Source organism: Callospermophilus lateralis, chromosome 8 (assembly GCF_048772815.1).
Source record: "Callospermophilus lateralis isolate mCalLat2 chromosome 8, mCalLat2.hap1, whole genome shotgun sequence".
NCBI lineage: Eukaryota > Metazoa > Chordata > Mammalia > Rodentia > Sciuridae > Callospermophilus > Callospermophilus lateralis.
The window spans coordinates 66,916,438-66,929,399 of NC_135312.1; positions in this window are offsets into that span (position 1 = coordinate 66,916,438).

The window sequence follows — 12,962 nt, forward strand, 5'->3', positions numbered from 1 at the left end:
GTTGACATGAAAGGAGTAAACTGAGTTGACTTTGCTCTTCATTTAGGGAGTATTTCTCTAAATTTCTGTTTAGACTTCCTCCTACTAAAAGGTATTTATGTTTTCAACTGAATCTAGCTGGTACTTACCTAAATAAAAATACTATATACTACTTCAGAATAAGTAATGACTTTAAAATCGTTGCTTAGAGAGACTAGGAAATTGTGTCTTTAAAAAATATTTTATAAAAATACATTTTAAAATAGATGAAAGAATAGATTTCATTGTTTTCAGTATGGAAATTAGTATTTTGAAGTAAGGGATTTGTTAATTAGGCCTATTTCATCATTCCGCATTGTAGACATATATCAAAATACCATGTTGTATCCTGTGGATATATACAATTATTATTTTTAATTAAAAATAACATTTAAAAACTATTTTTAAAATACCAACAAAAGTATCCAGAAAAAGTTAAAATTATAAATTAATGAAACTACTAAACAAATGGTAGATTTTCAATGCAAGTGTATAAAGTTGGTAACTGTACTCTGATATGTTAGAAAGTATTCCATGCTGAATAATTTAAAGAACTATAATGTATGATATATCTTGCAATTTACCTTAAAAAATTCTGAAAAATGTGTGTGTATACATATATATAACATCCATTTGGCTTGTTCAAAACATGCCACAAGAACCATATGGCATTGTGCTTATTTTTTGTTATGTGCATATATTTTATAGCTTTGACTAAGGATATTTAAAAAATGTATAACAATAGTAATTTTGTCATATTATCCTAAAACTAATAACTGACAAATATTAACATTTGAGCTAATATCCAAATATGGCAAATATAAAAATAAACACAATAACCCAGTAAATTATCTCAGAACCAATTCAGTCATATGCCTAATAAGTTCTTTATGGGAACTTATGTTAAAAGAACAAGTAACACAGTATTTTTTTTTTGCACTATAATTCTTATTACAAATATACAGCACAATTTTTCACATCTCTGAGTAACACAGTATTTGTGGTTTGTTGTCCCTGGAAATCCTGACCACTGTTTTGAGGTCACAAACACTTGCCTGGCCTCCTTTTGCACTCCAGCATCATTGTATAACAAGTAGATTCAAGGACAGTGATTGAATCCATGTAAAAAAGATAATATTCAAAACATTTTTATTATGTAATCTTAATGCAAGTGTAAATGTTTATAAATAGTAAAAAAAAAAAAAAATAATGGAAATTGCACCCATGCTATTTTCTGCTTCAAAAAGAAATACAGATGTATGAAATTCACTCATTATATAAGTCTAATAACAAAGATCCAACTATTTATTAATAATGCTACATTGTTGTAAGTATGCATTATATTAAGTAGATATAACAACATATTCTGAAGACAAGCTACTCTTTAAACCATAGTAATAATTTCAAAATTGACAAAGGTATATATATATATATATATATATATATATATATGTATGTATGAAAACAAATATGTTAGCATGTACACATTCACACATGCACAATTCTTCCAAATTTTAAAAATAACAAGGTTATACTTGAAAATATTAACGCGAAAAATGTAAGCAAACCTTAAATTATAATGGGTTAGTAATCCCAATTACATCCTTTTAACTGTTAACTTATGCTACATATTCATAAAAGCAGAAATAATATTAGTTAAAGCTAGAACAACTAAAATGGCCAGTTTTTTACATCAGAAATTCAGTGGAACTTATTAGAAATTCATCAAAGTTCTTCATTTGAGGAACCCTTCATAATTCATACTCATGTGAAAAAAAAGAGAAGCCTGCCCTAGTGCTACCTGATGGTCTTTAGTGCAGTATCAAGCTGTCTCCACCTGCATTTACCTTTTGATTGACACTCTTCTGATGTCTACTCTGGATTTCTGTCCTGTTGCATTTATTGACGTCTTTAACCTGTGACTCATAAATATGAAATTGTTGGGTCAAAGACTGTGTTGTATGCCTTTTAAGCATTGATAAATACTACAAAGTTATGTCTTCCTCTGAACTGTCCCTTTTTCTCCTTTTACCGTCCATTGGTGAGAATTATTTGCCAATCCTCTGTCACACCAGGTACTTTCTAAACATAAAAATTTTTCAAAAACTGAAGGCAACAGAAAAATGATGTTTCATTTTATGCTGTGTTTTATTGAGAATTATTCTAGCAGTTTTTTCCCTTTCTTCTGTTTGTGTTTAATTTTATTATTTATTATGTGCCATCAGTTTGAAAAGTATGTAAATATATAATAAATAAGATTCACAATGAAAAAAAAAAAAAGCTAGCACAGTGATGCCTGCCTTATCCCAGCTTCTCAGGAGGCTGAGGCAGGAAGATTACAAATTGAAAGCTTCCCTGGGCAACTTGGCAAAACCTTGTCTCAAAATAAGAAATAAAAAGGGCTGGGGATAGTTTAGTGGTAGAATGGTCCTGGGTTCAACCCCACTACCACAAAAAAGAAAAAAGAAAAGAAGAGAAGGAAAGAAGAGAAAAAATATTAGTTAATATTTGTAAACACTTATTATAGCTTTTGTGTAAGTTCTATGCAATTTTTAAGTGATTCATATGTTTAACTCAGACCCGTGAAATAGATGCTATTAATTCTCTTGATTTACAAATGAAAAATCAGGGCATAACCAAACTACTGGAGATCACACAACTGGAATGTGGCAGAATCAGCCTAGGTTCCATGTTTATAATCATGATACCAAGCTGCATTTCAGCAACAAATGAGAGTCAGGTGCTAAGATAGTCAGAGGCAAAGGATGAGACTGTTGTTCAAGATCTGAAACAAAACACAAAGGCAAATTTGCTGCTTTTTGAATGAGTGAGAGCTGTGCTGCCAATGTGTGAACTCCCCAAGCAGAACAGATTCCTGATGTAGCATTAGACTTCAGGAAGCATGAAGCTCAGTGACTGTCAGATTCACAGAAACAGCAGAAGGTTGAGATTAGCTATGGAAGCATGGCTACTGCTTAAACAATTAGTAACAGTTTGGTGTTTTAAGAGCATGTTCGTAGATGTGAGTCTGGCTGATTTTCAAAAGGAAAGGACTGTCACTGATTGGTTAGTTTCTGTAAGTATATTCACAGAGGTGACTTATCACTGGTTGATTACAAAGGTTTAACACTAGTTCTGGTGTTGTCACCATGGCTATAGAAATAGCTTTTTTTTTTTTTTTTTTTTTTTTAATTAAACTGGCTTAAAACCAGTCCCAGTGACTAACTGATCCTATGGCTAAAAAACAGTCATTTAATTAGGAGTGTAGAAAATGATATTCTCAAACCGCCCTTTTAGTCCTTCATCAGCCAAAGCTGCAGAAAAAACTTCCAGATCTTCATGTTGTTATTTATGTTCCTTGAAGATAATGTTTTGTTTGTAGAGATGTCACTTTCAGTTTAAGGGTGAATGTATTAGTCAGCTTTTTGTCACTATAATGAAATAGCAGACACAGGCTACTTAAGAAGAAAAAGAGGTTTATTTAATTCATAGTTTGGAAGGTTCACAGACATGATACCTACAGTAGCTTAGTTATAGAGAGGACATCATCTCACATCAGGAGCAGAGAAAGCACGGGAGGGCAAGGCTCATTCTTTTATAAAAACCCTCTCCAGAACTCAAGGAATTACTTAAGAAGTACCTTCTGAGAGCATGCCCTTTGTGACCCAAGGACCTCCCCATAGGCTCTGCCTCCTTAAGATCCACCACCTCCCAGTAGTGCCATCCTGTGGACCAAGTCTTTATTTGACACATGAATCTTTAGGGGAAAACCACTAGACCATAATCAAACCATAGTAATGTACAAAAATTATTTCTTATCGTTTTATGTTTTGATCATCTAACAAGATAATAGCTACATATAATCATTTAAGATTCTAGATAATAGATATGCAACAACAGTGAAAGAACAAGAAAAAGCTAAAGTATTATAAGAAGGAAAATAGAAGGTACTCAGGAAATATAGGTCTAGATTTTTCACGATTGAGCCCCCCAAAAAATCTCAATTCCCTTAGTCTACCCTAGTTAAGTTAATCTTTGGTTTAGCTTAAAAATTGTTATGGGTCAAATTTTATTCTCTCAAAATAGTTTGTTTGAAGTCTTAATTCCCAGTACCTCAGAATGTGACTGTATTTGGAGACAAGGTTTTTAAAATGATACATTTAAAATTAAATTTTAAGGTGGGCCCTAGTCCAAAGAGATTCGTGTTCTTATGAGAAAAGTAGATTAGGACACAGGCATATACAGAAGGGATACCATATGGAGACCCAGTAGAAGACAGTCATCTACAAGACAGAGAGGCCTCAGAAGAAATCAGTCTTGGCGGTGTGTTGGTTGCAGATATCCAGCCTCTAGAATGGTAACAAACAATATTTCTTTTGTTAAACCATCCAGTCTATGGTACTTTGCTATGACAGACCTAACAAACTCATTTAGACATGGATAGTTTCAATTTACCTGTGGTGTTAATTCATCATATTAGGAAATGTTAACAATAGTTCAGGTTCCTCAGTTGTCCCAAAAGATTTTCAATTTTCCATGAATACTTAAGCTAAGGAGTTAAAACATTTTTTGTGTTTTCTGGATATGGACTATATTATTTGCTGTATCAACCAAAGTAAATAACACAATTTCAGTGACCTCATGACTACATCGAGTTATCTAAAGCTTTTTGATCATATCATTATGTTTAGAAATTACTTTTACAAGTTGCCACCAAGTAGAATTTATCCACGTCTTTCTTTCTTTCTTTCTTTCTTTCTTTTTTTGTGTTTTTTTTGGTTTTGTTTTGTTTTGTTTTGTACTGTGGTTTGAACCCAGGGGCATTTTACCACTAAGCTGCATCCCCAGTCCTTTTATTTTCTTTATTTTGAGGCTGAGTCCTGCTAAGTTGGTGAGGATCTCACCAAGTTGTCCATGTTCATTTTAAATTTGTGATCTTCCTGCTTCAGCGTCCTGAGTTGTTAGGATTATAGACATGCACCACCCAGCTCTATCCATGTCTTAAAGCTATTCCTTTTTGGTCATTTCTGAATCTCAGTCTGTTACATCCTTTGTCTCTTAATACTGAGGTATGTCTTTCTGCCTTTTGCTTTCCTTGTAATTTTTTATTATATGCAAGACATCTTGGAGTGGTATGACAACTTGGGATATAGAAACACTTCTTCAGCTAGCTCTTTCCAACTATGAGGCATTTAGAGTTTTATAAGGAAAACCATTATAGTTTCTTATAATTCAACACAATGTAGAGATTAATTAAACTGTTTTATATTGGTCTGATTTTTAATTTTTGAAGTAATATTTTAATAAATAATTACTTCAATTTTATTAACAAAATTTGACTATATGAACAAACTTACACATGTGTATATTGCTATTAAATTTAGAATAGAAAAAGGTGGCAGAGTAAAAGGTAAGTCTTTCACTTTTTCTATGACTCAAGATTCCAATAGTGGAAATATTGCCCTTAGAAAGGTAGATGAAAGAGGAAATTCATCGTATATCAATATCAAAAGCACAGAAAAAGAAATTTGGGAACTTTGAAGGTAGGACAAGAAAGAATACCTCTGAAATCCAATCAGTAAGGCCCATATCGGTCTACTGTGAAAGGGAAGGTCAACCCAAGCAGAAAGAATTAGGCAAAGAAAATTTGGCATGAGGGAACCCATGGAACAGAGGGTTAGTCTGAACCTGAATGAACCAGAAGCAGCACAGTGAGCTTATGTGTAAGGGGTGTGCCTCACTTCTCACTTGGATAGTAGAGAGCTGAAATGGGATGCCATCTGGGGTTGGTGGCTATGCAGTGATTATTGATATGGCTTTCTATAGCAGGAACTAAGGAATTCTTTTACTTTTTTATACCATTTTCCTTCCTCTTAATGAACTATGATTTTACTATCTCTAATAATTTAGTTTATATAACTACTACACCACCATTCACATTGTGGCAGTTACAATAGTAGGCACTGGAGATTTAATCTAATGCTATTGATCACTACAGTAGTTTCTCTTGCTTGTTTTCCCTTTTTCTAAGAGGGGTGATTAGGGAACGGTATACTGTGAGTTCACAGGGTAGAAACTGTGTGGCTAAACTATACCTACAACTCAGAAAAACGATCATACATAAGCCAACCCTGCTCAAGCTTCAACGATATTCAACATATAGAGTAGAGGGGACAAACCCCCCAAACAAACAACTAAGCCCCAAGTAGAACAAATAAAGAGAGACATTAGGTCCCACTTTGGGACATCTATCCCTAGCAAAAACAGAGAAAGATTTTGGAAAGAAGGCACAGAAAAACTCACAGTGTTAAAGCAGTTCTATAAGAATGAATTAATCCAGCAGTTCTGCAGTGCAAACTGAGGGGAATCAGTGATAGAAACTCACACTGTTGGATTACACTGAACAGACATGTTGAACCTAAGGGATGCTAACAACAAAGGACTTATTACAAAAAAAAAAAAAAAGACAACTACAGAAGAGGAAGAGGAATTCATCTCAACACATGTACAACTCTAAGACCTCTGAAAACATGAGGAAATAGGCAAACAAGTCTCCCTCCAAAAGTTACAATTCCTCAACAAAAGAACATGCAGACATTGAAGGGGATGCAATTCCTAAGGAAGATTTTTTTTATGATTGTTAAAATGATTAATGAGCTAAAAATAAAACCTAGAAAATTTATTAAGGAAGGAAATAAAAGAGAAACTACAGAAAGTGAAAGAACATTTCAATAAAGAAATAGAGATTCTGAAAAGAAACCAATTAGAAGATCTGGAAATAAAAGACACAATAAATCAAATTTTAAAAGTCACTTGAAAGTATCACCAACAGACTAGATTGCATAGTAAACAGAACCTGAAGTCTCAAAAACAGGATATTCAAACTGAAAAACTAAGTAGACAGTAAAGGGAAAAAAGAAAACAACATGATCAGAATATACAAGAACTCTGGGGCATTAAGAAACCAAACTTAAGAGTCATTAGGATAAAAGAGGGCATACAAGTATAAGTTAATAACATTAAGAATCTTTTCAGTAAAATAATAACAAAATTTTTTCCAAGCCTTAAGATCAAGATGGATATCCACTTATTGAATTATATAGAACTCCAAATATCCAAGATTAAAAAATGAACCTCTCATTGGAAATTCAAAACCAGCCTCAGCAACTTAGCAAGGCCCTAAACAACTTAGTGAGACCTGTCACAAAATAAAAAATAAAAAGGGCTGGTGGCTATATCTAGCAAAAGCTATCATTCATAATCAAAGGAGAAATAAAAACTGTTCATGATAAGGATAAACTAAAAGAATTTACGACCATTTAATCTACACTACAGAAAATATTTAAATACTACACAAATAAGTACTCAAAAACAAACCCCAGAGCCCTCAAATGGATGAAACTCTCCCAAAGAGCAATTAAGCAAATTAAAATTAAGAATGAATTAAATTCAGGAAATAACCAAAATCACTGGAATTTTTAAAAAATCTCTCCATAATAACTCTGAGTATAAATGGCCTCAATTCTCCAATTAAAAGATAATGACTGAAAGAATGGATTTTTTTTAAAAAACCAACCATAAGCTGTTTGCAAGAGACTCATCTTACATCTTACAGACAAAAAGTAAAAGTCTGAAAGTAAAGAATGGGAAAAGATTCTCCAGGCAAATGGAGTCTGAAAACAAGTAGAAGTAACTATTATCATATCTGACAAGGCAGATTTCAAGCAAAAATTAATTAGATAAGACAACGAAAGTCACTACATACTATTAAAGGGAGCAATTAGCAAGAATATACAACTATAGTAAATATTTATGCCCCAATGGTGATAACCATTATTAAATAGAACAAACATTTCTTGACTTTATGTCCCATTTAGACCCAAGTATAATAATACTTGGTGATTTCAACACACCTCTCTTAACAAGAGACATGTCATTCATGAGATTCAGCAAAGACACTTGTGACCTAGATGATATTATAAATCAAATTGGCCTAAGAGGTATCTGTAGAATTTTTCAACCCACAAGGGCTGAATACATTTTCTTTGCATCAGCTCTAAGAACGTTTTCCAAAACAGACCAAATTTTAGGGCACAAGTTAGTCTTAGCAACTAAGGGGGAAATATTATGCATTTTATGATTCATAATGAATTGAAATCAGAAATTGGCAGAAAGAAAACTTATTGAAACCACATAAACACATGGAAATTGAAAAATATTCTTTTAAAAAATGGATTATTGAAGAAATGAGAAGAAACATTTTTTAAAAATTCTAGAATCAAACAAGAATAGCTATACAGCATATAAAAATCTCTCAGACACCATAAAGGCAGAACTAAGAGGAAAGTTTATAGAATTAAGTGCCCATGATAAATATGTACAAAATTTCCAAATAAGCAATTTAGTGCTATATCTCAAGGCCCTAGAAAAACAGGAACAAAGCAAATCCAAAACCAGCAGAAGACAATAAATAATTAGGATCAGAGCTGAAATTAATGAAATAGAGAATTTAAAACATTTGTGAAAAGTCAGTGTAACAAAGATTTTACAAACCCTTAGCCAAATTAATCAAAGAATGAGAGAAAAGGCCCAGGCAGATCAACAAAATTACAGATTTAAAAGGACATATCACCACAGACATTTCTGAGGATTATTAGGAACTGTCTCAAAAATTTATATTCCAATAAATTGGAAAATCTAGAAGATATTTGCAAATTTCTAGACACATACAACGTACCCAAATTGAGCAAAGAGAATATAGAAAATCGATATCAAGCAGGGAGAATGAAGCAGTAATAAAAAGACTTCCAACAAACAAAAACCCAGGAACAGAAGGTTTCTCAGCTGAGTTTTAGCAAGACCCTTATAGAGTATCTAACACCAATCCTTTTTAATTTTATGAATAGAAAGGGAGGGGACACTTTTAACTCATTCTATAAAACCTGTATCATTCTGATACTGTAAGCAGATAAAGACACAGTAAGGAAAGAAAACTACAGACCAATATCCCTAATGAACATAGATGCAAAATTCCTTAATAAAATATTAGCAAACTGCATTCAAAAATAGAGTAAGAAGATTATACACCATGATCAAGTTGAATTCATCCCAGGGATAAAATTTGGGGTCAATATACATAAATCAATAAATGTAATTCATCACATAAGTATAATGAAGGACAATAGCTACATAGCCATCTCAACAGATGCAGAGAAAGCCTTGGACAAAATTCAGTATACTTCAAATAAAAAATACTGGAGAAACTATTATTGACATAATAATTATATAGAATATTGGGTTTCCTTATATAATATTTGTACATTCACATAACATAATTTGATCAAGTTCATTTTACAGTATCCTCCTTTTCCCTTCCATTCTCCCTCCCCCAGTCCCTTTCTATTCTATTGGTCTCCTTTCTATTTTCATGAGATTTCCTTTTTTCTTTTCTTCTCTCTAGATTCCAAATATAAGAAAAGACATATGACCCTTGACTTTCTGAATCATATTTATTTCACTTAACATGATGTTGTGTAGTTCCATCCATTTTCCTATAATTGACATAGTTCCATTCTTCCTTATGGCTGAATAAAAATCCATTGTGTATATATATACACCACATTTTTCTTATCCATTTATCTGTTGATGAACACCTAGACTTGTTCTTTATTGTGGCTACTGTGAATTATGCTGCTATAAACATGGGTAGGTGCATACCTCTATAGTATGCTGACCTTAGTTTGGGGGGGGGGTAAATATCTAAGAGTGATATAGCAGGATCATAGGATGGTTCCATTCCAGTCTTTTGATTAACCTCCATACTGATTTCCATGGTAGCTATACTAATTTACATTCCCACAAATAGTGTATATGTGTTCCTCTTTCTCCAAATCCTCACCAGCATTTATTGTCATTCATACTCTTGATAACTGCCATTCTAACTTGAATGAGAGGAAGTCCCAATGTGGTTTTGATTTGTAATTCCCTGATGGCTAAAGATGTTGAACATTTCTTCATATATTTGTTATTCATTTGTATTTCTTCTTTTGGGGGAGCAGAGGAAGGGTTTGGACTCAGGAGCACTCAACCACTGAGCCACATCCCCAGCCCTATTTTGCATTTTCTTTATAGACAGGGTCTCACTGAGTTGCTTAGGGCCTTACCATTGCTGAGGCTGGCTTTGCACTCACCATCCTTCTGTCTCAGCCTTCTGAGCTGCTGGGATCACAGGCATGCGCTACCACACCCAATTGTATTTCTTCTTTTGAGAGTGTCTATTTAATTTATTTCCCTATTTATTATTTATATTTTTAGTGTAGGTTTTTGGATTCTTTGCATATTCTGGATACTAGTCCTATGTTGGAATGTTTCCCCTATGTAAAATATACTTTAAGTTAGTAAATGATGTAATTTAAACTTGTGAGAAAAATTTTAAACTATTATAAGTGGAAATTATATTAATACTAGACCTTGATATATTTGGCTGTGCTCTCTTCAATAGATTGTAGAAGTTCTACATTCATTGCCTAGCCATGTCTTTTTATTGTCTCAGACCTATTATTTTTTTAAATTATTCATTTATTCTAATTAGTTATATGTGACAGCAGAATGCATTTCAATTCATATTACACATACAGAACACAATTTTTCATGTCTCTGGTTGTACACAAAGTAGATTCACACCATTCGTGTCTTCATACTTGAAGTAATGATGTCCATCTCATTCCACCGTCTTTCCTACTCCCATACCCCGCTTCCCCTCTCTCCCTCCCCTTTTACCTATCTAAAGTTCCTCCATTCCTCCCATGCTCCCCACCCCATCCCCACATCCCCGTTATGGATAAGCATCCTCATATCAGAGAAAACATTCAGCATCTTGTTTTTTGGGATTGGCTAACTTCACTTAGCATAATATTCTCCAACTCCATCCATTCACCTTCAAATGCCATGATTTTGTTCTCTTTTAATGCTGAGTAATATTCCATTATTCAGACCTATTATTAACATATTATGAGTATTAATCTCCTAATGGTATTCTTCCCAATGCTTTGAAACATCCAAAACATACATTATTAGTAATGGACAGATAATAAATTCTCATCATTAAAATCTTTCTTATATACAGATGGAGTAAGCCTATTTTAAAACAGTTGTTTCATAAAAAGAACCTAAAAATCCTTCAACAACAGGCAAGCCTTTTATTCTACAGCTACAGAGACTGAAGCACAAACGTGCTGATGTAATTTTAGTAAGAGGTACTGTGAATGATGAATATCAGGACATCCTCTGAGAGAAGATAAAGATAGCTGATAGGGGTTTGCCCTATTGGAAGAACGAGGAAAGAACTATACTTAGACTGTGATTTTGCCTAATTTATCACATTACCTATGGGACCCCCGAGAGACCTCATAGAATTTGTTTAGTCAGGGGAAGTTTTCCTTTGCCCTCAGGTGAAATCTAAGTCTACAATAGACCCAATTGCTTATTGACTCACTTTTCCATAGGAGATGGTCCATGAAGTCATTTTAATTGCAAAAGATAGTCCCAGTGCAAAATCAGAAGGGCCTGTTTCATATATGCATCAACAGTTCATTCTTCTCTCCAAGGTGAGATTTCTCTTCCTCTGTCCCTCTAGCAGAAGCCTGTGGTTGACTATCACTGATCTTCAAGGAAGGAAATAGTTTGGCCTCTGTTCTTTTTCTCCACATCCCTGATCTCAAGGCCCAATTATAATAAAGGAGGGAGGTGAAGTAGGGGGATCAGGATATTGCCTGTGTGCATAGTTCCCTCACTCTTGAAGCTACTATCTCTTTAAGGCTGGCTTTTCCTCTCTCTTGGGCACAGTTGTGGGCTTTATAGAGCTTCTTTACAAAAACAAATGCATTACTTTAGGCTCATGGCTCCATCCCCCTAAGGCCTTAGCAAGCATTCATGGTCCATTCCACACAGACCCTCACCTCTGGTGTCCTGCTGTCCTCCTACATGACCCAGCAGGCTGCCTAGGACATAAAATGTTGCTTTATTTGCTCTACCTCCCTTGTACCCACATCTGGGCATGTATCTATTATTTCACAAATTTTCAGAGTGCAAATCACTCAAAACACAGGCACCTCTGTCCTGCTGATGGTCTCATTAGCTCCTTTAGCTGTCTCAGATATGAGGAAGGCATACGTGTCTCCAAATGCAGGGAGTATCTTTGAAGCTTTTTAAGTGGTCTTAGGGAAGCCCCCTACCCTAGGCCTAAAGGGGAGAGAGCATCCTGCTCAAGACATCTGTGGTTGGGAATCTAAAGACTATAGTCCTCAGAAAAGAAAAAAAATTAATAAATTTTTCTCTTCTCTCCACATTGTTTCCTTTTAAATCCTTAAGGTGACAAAATTATCATGGCACTTTTTACGCTTTCTTTCTCTGAAAATCTTACATTTTGTTTGGCATTTTGCTCCCATTAGTAGGATTTATTGCAGTGGTCTTCAATCCTAGCCAACCCAACACACCCCTTTCAACAACATCTTTTGATCATCTTCCTCTATTACCATGCAGAGAAAATCATAGGTAATACAACCTGCCTGCATATACAATTTCAATGCCTAAACTATAAAATAAGAGAAATAAAATTTTATGCCCATAGTAAAATAATATGCATTTCAGTACTTAAATACTCGGGCTTGGCTTCACTAGAAGAGAAAAGGAAGAAACCAACATGCTTTCCCTTAGTTGAAATGAATAATTTAGATTTAAGGAAAAACAATATTCAATTATTCAGCCCTTCTCTATATTTCTCATTTTAAAATAAGAGCTAAATAAGAGAGAAAAGTTTTTTCAAAAGGGATTCAACAGTTATAAATGCAGAATCAGCCATTTTAAATATTAGCAATTCAAATTCCATGCCTGATACTGTCTTTATTAACATATTTTGAATGTTTAACCAACTCCTAGTAACTCCT